The sequence below is a fragment of the Panthera uncia genome, chromosome A2 (genome assembly GCF_023721935.1).
Source record: "Panthera uncia isolate 11264 chromosome A2, Puncia_PCG_1.0, whole genome shotgun sequence".
NCBI lineage: Eukaryota > Metazoa > Chordata > Mammalia > Carnivora > Felidae > Panthera > Panthera uncia.
Window position 1 is genome coordinate 61,741,171 of NC_064816.1, and position 9,700 is coordinate 61,750,870.

The 9,700-nt window shown below is 36.3% G+C and overlaps 1 protein-coding gene and 1 long non-coding RNA gene across 8 annotated transcripts in view; one reads left to right on the top strand and one right to left on the bottom strand.

Moving 5' to 3' along the window:
• Window positions 1–9,700, bottom strand: part of ZPBP (zona pellucida binding protein) — a 114,829-nt gene that overhangs the window by 49,643 nt on the left and 55,486 nt on the right. The window lies entirely within an intron of this gene.
• LOC125929779 (uncharacterized) overlaps window positions 8,380–9,700 on the top strand; it is a 23,128-nt gene continuing 21,807 nt past the window's right edge. The window contains exon 1 of the long non-coding RNA XR_007459961.1: window positions 8,380–8,512. This is a non-coding gene — a long non-coding RNA (uncharacterized LOC125929779). The remainder of the gene's footprint in view (window positions 8,513–9,700) is intronic.

Sequence of the window (9,700 nt, forward strand, 5' to 3'; positions counted from 1 at the left end):
AAAAAAAAAATTTTAAAAAATAAAAATTTTACCAAAGTAAGATTACAGGGGCACGGTCTCAAAATCATTTACAAAAAGCATCTATAAAACACCTATAAGAAATGTCGTACTTCATGCTGAAAGAATGGATGCTTTCTCCATAAGCTCAGAAAAAGGAAATCTACTCTCACTACTCATATTCAAACTCATAAAGCACTGGATGCTTTGGCTACTTCAAGAAGTCAAAAAAATCAATATGGAGGCAAATGCACAGACTGGAAAGGAAAAAAATGAAACTGGAGATGACATGATCGTCAGCAAAGGAAATCTCAAGGAACATAAAACACTCCACAATACAAAAGACCTAGAACTAATATGCAAGTTCAGCAAGGACCTCAGAAACAAGATCAACACATACTGATAAAGTGCATTACTAGGCATAAACGGTGAACATAAGGAAACTAAAATTAAAACACAGTATTTCCTTTTTTTTTTTTTTAAGTTTCTTTGAGAGAGAAAGAGAGAGAGGGAGGGAGAGAAGGCATGTATGTGCTCGTGAGCAGGAGAGGGGCAGAGAGAGAGGGGAGAGAGCATCCAAAGCAGGCTCCACGCTGTCAGCACAGAGCCCAATGTGGGGCTCAGTCCCAAGAACTGTGGGATCATGACCTGAGCCAATGTCAAGAACTGGAGACTCAACCAACTGAGCCACCCAGGGACCCCAAGACACAGTTCATGCTAGCAGGTTATGTATGCTAAAAATTACAGGAAGATGATTTAAAAAATTAAAGAAGACTTAAAGAGATATAGAGACAGCACGTTCATGGATTAGAAGAACGAACACAGTCAAAGTGTTAAGTTATTCCCAAACTTCTACAAAGGTGGGTTTGGCTCCAAGACCACTACAGTAAAGTGCATATCACAAAAAAATGAGTCAAATGAAGTTTTTGTTTTCCCTGGGCATACATAGAAAAAATTGTACTTTCACAATACTGTAGTTTATTAAGTGTGCAACAGCTTTCTGTCTAAAAAACCAATGTACGTACCTTAATTAAAAATTACTTTTTGGCTAAGAAACACTAGCCTTCATCTGAACTATCAGGAAGTCGCACTTCTGCTGGTGGAGGGTCCTGCCTCGATGCTGGCGGCTGCTGACTGATCAGGGTGGCGGCTGAAGGATGCGGTGGCCGTGGCAATGTCTTAAAATCAGACAACGATGAACTCTGCTACAGCAACTGACTCTTGCTTTCACAAATGATTTCTCTACAGCATGTGATGCTGTTTGATGGCATTTTACCCACATAATTTCCTTCAAAATTGGAATCAATCCTCTCAAACGCGGCCGCCACTGCTTCACCTGCCAGGTTGATGGAATGTTCTAAATCCTTTATTGCCATTCCCACAATCTTCACAGCATCTTCACCAGCTGTGGCTTCCATCTCAAGAAACCACTTTTTTCCTCCTCCCTGAGAAGCAACTCCTTATCCGTTCAACTTGTATCATGAGACGCAGCAATTTGGTCTTCAGGCTCTACTTCTGATTCCAGTTCTCTTGCTGTTTCTGCAGCGGCTTCTTCCCCTAAGTCTGGAAACTTCAATTTGTAAAAAACAAAACAAAACAAAACAAAAAAACAACGTAGTATCTGTGAAGCGCAATAAAGCAAAGCCAACACAACAAGGTGCCCCTGGGCAGGACTGATCAGCAGAATTCCTACAAGAATCCCAAAGGTTTTTGCAGACATACACAAACTCATTGTAAAATGTATTTAATGGAGCACGAATATTAAAATAGTGAAAGCAATCCTGAAAAGACAGGAATACAATGCGATGAATAACTGCCCGTCATTAAGGCTGTCTTGGCTGAAACAGTGAGGTATTGAGGGAGGCATAAACACAAAGACAGGAAAATAATAAAGAACCCAGAAAGAGGGCCACACAAATACTCTCAGCTATGGTTTAACAAAGGTACTAAAGCTATTCAGTGGATAAAGGACAGCATTTTTAACAAATGAGGAAGAAATGCAATACCCAGGGGCAAAACAGTAACAACAAAAATAGCCTTGCCCTAAATCTCATGTATAAAGCAAAAGCTAACTGAAAATGATCACAGATACCAATGGAAAATGTAAAAAAATTTAAAAAGGGAGGAAAATCTTCAGAATGTAGGACTATGCAGAGTTCCTGTATTTGACCCAAAAAAAGCACAACCCATAAAAGGAACAATTGATACACTTGAACTCATAAAAATGATACACTTTTTTCCTTAAAAACCCATGTGAAGAGGAAGAAAGGAGAAGCTAAAATCTAGGAGAAAATATTTACAAACAACCTCTCAGAAAAAGACTACATCTAGAATATACAAAGAGCCCTCCTCACTCAACAGTAGAAAAGCAAACAATTCAGGCAGAAAATGAGCATCAGATACTTCATCAAAAAGGAAGTGCAGGTGGCAAATAAGCATAACAAAACCTGATCAACATCATTAGCAACTAGGGAAATGCAAATGCCAACCATCATGGGATACTGCTAAGTAACTTTCATGGAGACAAACTCAACAACAGTTACACAATACCACATGCGGAGTAGGGCACAGAGAAACTGGACCACGCAGACACTGCTAATGGGAACGGAAAATTAACTGTAATATCACCCACAATTAGTCTTCCGACACGATAAATTATTTTCACATGAAAACTTGTACACAAAGTTTACAAAAGCTTTAATTTTAACAGTCAAAACTTGGGATCGGTCCAGATGTCCTAGAACAGATTAAAAGCTAAACAAGCTGTATAGGTATATGCCCTGTGGGACACTAACTCAGTAAAGTAAAGGAACAGACTACTGATAGATGTACCACCTCGGATGAATCTGTAGGAAATTATGCTGAGGGGAAAAAAAAGTCAACAGCAAAAGGTTACATTCTCCAAGATTCCTTTGTTGTAATTTTTAAAATGATGAAACTTTAGAAAAGGAGGGCAGAATTAAGAATTAATTAATTAAGAATTAACATCACACATTAAGGAGAGGGGTGGGAGGGGTGAGGAAAGAGGAGGGCGTAGTTATGAAAAAGCAGCACAGGAACCCTTGCAGGACCGAAGTATCTGTATCCGGACTATGGTGGTGGATATATGACTCCGCACAAATGATAAAACATCACAGAACTTAACACACAGAAATGAATACAAGTGAACTGGCCAAAGAAAAAGGACAGCAGTGGATTTTACCAATGTCAATACCCCCTCCTGGGAGACTGTTCTCTGTCGGTACGGTTGCAAGACGTCACCATTGGGAGAAACTGGGCAAAGGGTACAAGGGATTTCTCTGGAATATTCTTACAGCTCTATTTTACTTAAAACTCTCCTCAATTTTTTCATGCAAAATAAAAAGCTGAAGGAGCGCCTCACCACCAGACTGGCCTTATGAGAAATGTTTAAGGGAGTGCCTTAAGCTAAAAGGAAAGCATGCTAATTAGTAACCAGGAAAACATGTGAAAGTGCACATTTCAAGGTCAATGTACAGTGGAATTCTGAATAATCTAGTGTTAACTGCTTAATCACTTACAAATACTGTATGAAGAACAAAAGACAAATAGTAAAAAAATAACTATGATCATAATAAATACAGTAATTAGTTAACGCACACGCAAGGTAAGGAGATTTAAACAGAGGGGCGCCTGGGTGGCTCAGTCGCTTGAGCATCTGACTTTTGATTTCACTTCAGGTCATGATCTCTCAGTTCATGAGTTCAAGCCCCATGTCGGGCTCTGCATTGGCAGTGTGGAGCCTGCTTGAGATTCTCTCTCTCCTTCCCTCTCTACCACTCCCCTGCTACTTCCCTCTCTCAAAATTAAGTAAACATCAAAAAAAAAAAATTTAGAGACATAAAAACATAAAACACTAAGGGGAGTAAAAATATAGAGAGCTTCAGAATGCATGTGAAACTTTCTCAATTGAAAAAAAATTTTTATGTTTATTTTGAGAGAGAGAGAGAGAGAGAGAGAGAGAGAGCAAGCACAAGCAGGGCAGAGGCAGAGACAGAGGACAGAGAGAGAATGTCAAGCAAGCTCCATGCTGTCAGTCCAGTGCCCAATGCGGGGCTCATGACCTGAGCTGAAATCAAGAGTCATGTGCTTAACCAACTGAGCCACCCAGGCGCACCCAAAATGCACGTGAACTTAAAGTGTTAACAGTTTAAAATAAGATGTTATAAGATGTTTTATGTAATAATCTGTGAAAGCAAAGCAAAAACCTACAGTAAGTACACACAAGAGGAAGAAATCTACATATAACATTACAGGAGCACCTGGGTGGCTCAGTCAGTTAAGCATCAAGCTCTTGAATGGGCTCAGATCATGATCTCACTGTGGTGAGATAGAGCCCTGGGTCAGGATCCATGCTGGGAATGGAGCCTGCTTAAAACTCTTTTTCTCCCAGTCTCTCTGCCTCTTCCCCAACTAACACTCTCACAATCAATCAATCAATCAATCAAATTTAAACATAACATTATAAAAAATGTTCAAATCACAAGGAAAGTGAGCAAGAGAAAAAGGAAAAAAGGAATTACACAAATCAATAGGGAAACAGACATAATAGACCAGATAAACTTAACATACAAAATACATTCCACCAAATAGCTGCATAATAATACAGTTTCTTCTCAAGTGAACATGAATCATTCTCCAGAACACAACATATGTTAGGCCACAAAAGAAATTTAAGAAGACTGAAATCTTATGATTACTATAAGCATCTTTTCCAACCACTATGGAATGAACAAGATGCCTAACCACAAGAAATCTGGAAAACTAACAAATACAGGAGGGTTAAACAACATGATACTAAATAAGCAATAGGTCAAAGAAGAAATCAAAAGAAAAATTTAAAAAATCTTGAACCAAATGGAAACTGAAATACAACACAGTAAAACTTAACGGAACACAGCAAAAGCAGCTCTTTGAGGGAAGTCTATAGTGATAAATGCCTAGCTTAAGAAACAAGAAATATCTCAAATCACTTAACTTTACACCTCAAGGAACTAGAAAAGAACAAACGAAGCCCAAAGAAAAGAAGAAAGTAGAAGGAATAAAACAATAAAGATCAGAGCAAAATAAAGATTCCAAAAAGACAATAAAAAAAATCAACAAAAAGCAGTTAAAAAAAACACAAAAAATATGGACTTTTACCTACACTCACCAAGAAGAGAGCAGATTCCAGCATACAAAATCAGAAATGAAAATGGAGACATTACATACCATACCACAGAAATACAAAACACGAGAAACTATTATGAACAATTATATACCAACAAGATTGGACAACCTAAAAGAAATGAATATATAGAAACATACAACCTACCAAGAATGAATCATGAAAAAAGAGAAAATCTGAACATATCAATTACTCGTAAGGGGCCTAAATCAACAATCAAAAACCCTCCCAACAACCAAAGTCCAGGACCAGACAGATGGCTTCACTGGTGAATTTTACCAAAAATTCAAAGAAAAAATTAATACCAATTTTTCTCAAATTAATAGAATTTTTCTCAAATTATTTAAAAATACATACAAAAGGAGGGAACACTTTCAAACTCATTTTATGAGGCCAGCATTACCTGATACAAATACCAGACAAGGACACTACCAGAAATGAAAACTGAGGTCACTATCCTGGATGAACAGACATGCAAAAATCCTCTACAAAACATTAGTAAACCAAATTCAACACTACATTAAGAGGATCATACATCAGGGCGCCTGGTGGCTCAGTCGGTTGAGTGTCCAACTTCGGCTCAGGTCATGATCTCACAGTTTGTGAGTTCAAGCCCCACGTCGGGATCTGTGCTGACAGCTCACAGCCTGGAGCCTGCTTCAGATTCTGTGTCTCCCTCTCTCTCTACCCATCCCTCACTAGTACTCTGTCTCTCTCTCAAAAATAAATAAAAACATTAAAATAATAAAATTTTTTTTTAAAAAAAGCATCATACATCATGATCAGGTGACATTTATCCCAAGGCTACAAGGAAGCCTCAACATAAACAAATGCATCAGTACAATACACCGGATTAAGAAAATGAAGGATAAAAATCATATGACCATCTCAATAGGTGGTTAAAAATCATGACAAAATTCACCATCCATTACGATAAAAATTCTCAATAAAGTGGGTTCAGAGGAAATGAACTTCAACATAACAAAGGCCATATATGACAACCCCCCAGCTGACATACTCAGCAGTGAAACTTTCAAAGTCTTCCTCTGAGATGGGAAACCCAGGCAGATGCCCACTCTCGCCACCTTGATTCAACACAGTACGGGAAGCACCAGTCAGAGCAAGGAGATACAGAACAGTTCAAGGCATCAAAGAAGGAAAAGGCATTCGACTGGAAAGGAAGAAGGACTCTATTTGCAGATGGGAGGGTGTTATATGTAACAACCCTAATGACTCCACCTACAAACAAAAAAAACTCTGTAAAACAAATGAATGCAGAAAAGTTGCAGGTTATAAAATCAACATACAAAATTAGCTTTACTTCTGTACTTTAAAAATAAAACATCAGAAAGATAAACTAAGAAAACAATCCCACACAAAATTATATATCAGAAAGAATAAAATACCTAAAAATAAATGGAACCAAAGAGGTGAAAAACTTACGTACTGAAAACTACAAGACAGTAATGAAAGAAACTGAAGAAGCCACAATAAATGGGAAAACAGTCCATGCTCATGGGTTGGAAGAATTAATACTGTCAAAATGTCCACACTACCCAAAGCAATCCACTTATTAAATGTAAAACCTGAAGCCATAAAACGCCTAGTAGAAAAGATAAGGGGTAAGCTCCTTGAGATCGGTTCTGACAATGACTTTTTTGGATTTGATACCAAACACCAAAATAAACAAGTGAAACTGCAGCAACCCTAAAGGCTTCTCTATAGCAAAGAACACCAGCAATAAATAGGCAACCTATGGAATGGAAGGAAACAATTTTAAATCATGTATCTGTTAAGGGGTTAATATCCAAAATATATATATAAGAACTCCTACAAGTCAATAAAAACAATGACAAAAAACACAATTACAATATGGGCAGAAGTTCTGAACAGACATTTTTCCAAAAAACAAAAAAAAGGCTTACAAATGGCAAACCCATACATGGAAAGGTGCTCAGTGTCATTGATGATAAGAGAAAGGCACATCAAAACTACCACGAAATATAACCTCACACCTGTTGAAAAAGGCTATTATCAAAAAGACAAGAAATAACAAGCACTGGCAAAGATGATGAGATAAATGAAAACCTTGTGGGCTATTGGTGGGAATGGAAATAGGTACAGCCACTAAAAACCACAGAAAAGTTCCTCAAAAAATTGAAAACAGAACCACCAGATAATTCAACAATTTTATTTCCAGGTATATATCCGGGAAGTCACTATCTCAGAAAGATATGTGCACCCCCATGTCCACTGCAGCATTTACTTATACACCCAAGACACGGAAACAACCTAAGTGTCCATCAATGGATAAACAGGTAAAGAAAACATGGTGTGTGTGTGTGTGTGTGTGTGTGTGTGTGTGTGTGTGTGTGTGTATTTACATATATATATATTTACATATGTATATACACATATATATGTATATATATACATATATATACATATATATGTGTATATACATATGTAAATACACATATACATATATATACACACATATATATGTGCATATATATGTATATGTATATATACACATATATACGTATATATGTATACACATATACATATATATGTATATATGTGTATATATATGTAAATACACACACACATATATACACACAGTGTATATATGTGTGTGTATGTATATACACATATGCAACTATTAAGTAAACACACACATATACACACATGTAAAATAAAAGGAAATCCTACCATCTGCAACAACATGGACGGATCTTAAGGGCATTATGCTAAGTAAAATTAAGAAAAAGAAAGAAATACTGTCTGAATTCACTTATATGTGCAATCTTAAAACAATCAAAGTTGGGCAGGGGATGAGATGTGTCAACAGGTGATCAAATGGCACAAAGCTCCAGTTACAGGAGTCCCCTCTTACCATGGAGGATACATTCTAAGATCCCCAATGGATGCCTGAAACTGTGGCTGTTACTCAACCCTACGTATGCCATGTTTTGTCCTATACATACATCCCTATGGTAGAGTTGAGTTTATAAATTATATCACAATAAGGGATTAACAACAACAATAAGATAGAACAATTATAATAATGTACTATAACACAAGTTATGTGAAAGTAGTCTCTTTATCTGTCTCTTAAAATATCTTATTGCACTCTACTTGCCCCCTTCTTTCTCCTGTGATGATGTGAGATGATACAAAAGCACATGTGACGAGATGAAGTGAGGTGAATAATGCAGGCATTGTGACACTAATGACCTACTGACAAACATGAGAAAGGAAAATTATCTGCTTTGGGGCCATAGTTGACCACTGGTAACTGAAACCATGGAAAGTGAAACCGTAGATGTGGTAAGACAACTGTATAAAATAAATAAGTCTGGGGAGGTCATGTACAGCATGGTTACTCTGGTAACAAAAATGTACTGTATATTTGAAAGTTGCTAAGATAATACATCTTAAAATTCTCATCACACATACACACAAAATCAGCAACTCTGTGTGGTTATAGATGTTAATTTAGTGTAATAATAGTATTGCAATATATACATACATCAAGTGATTATGTTGTAAACCTAAAACTGACAGCAGTATCACGTTATAGGTCAGTTGTATCTCAATATAAATAAACATTGATAGACAATGTGAAACTCTGAAAATACACACAAAGAATGAAAAAGAAAAAGGGGAACAAAATTACAAAAGAAAGGGAAAATAAGGAAACAATAGTAAAATAATAGGCATAAATCCAATTATATCAATAATGACATTAAACTTTACTGGAATAAATACTCCAATTAAAGACGTTTTTATTGAGAATAGAAAGGGGTCAATTATATGTTGTCTATAAGAAACATGCATTTTAGATATAAGGACATAGATAATTGAAACCAAATGGTTAGAAACGTATCCCTGGCAAACCGTAAGCACAGAATCACTGAATTAATAATATTAATTTCAGATAACATTTGAGAGCAAGGGTTAAAGGGGACATTTTATAAGGATAAAAGCACAAACTGTGGTTTTTAGTTTGAAGGTCTTCCATGTTTTCTGCTAAACTTATAATGAAGATATATGGGTTTTTTTCAATAAAGGCAGAATTAGTATTAACACAATTGAACAAATATCCATAACATAATCTCTCAGTAAACTAGAAATAGAAAGGAGCTTCCTTGATCTGGTAAATGGCATCTATGAAAACTTGGAGCTAACAATGTATTTAATAGTGAAGGACTAAAATGCTTTTCCCCTAAGATCAGGAACAAGAAAAGGATACCTACTCTTATGACTAAATACTGTAAAATCTGGCCATTCAAACAGGATCAGTAAAGAAACAAAAGGTATAAAAATCAGGAAAAAAACATAAACAAAAACACAGTCTCTATCTGCATATGACACGGTGGTTTATATAGAAAATCCTAAGTAATCTTTAAAACAACTACTATAGCAAATGAATTTAACAAGGTGGCAAATACAATACGCAAATATACAACATGCAAACATCTACTGAAAACTGAAACTGACAAATGCATTTTTTAA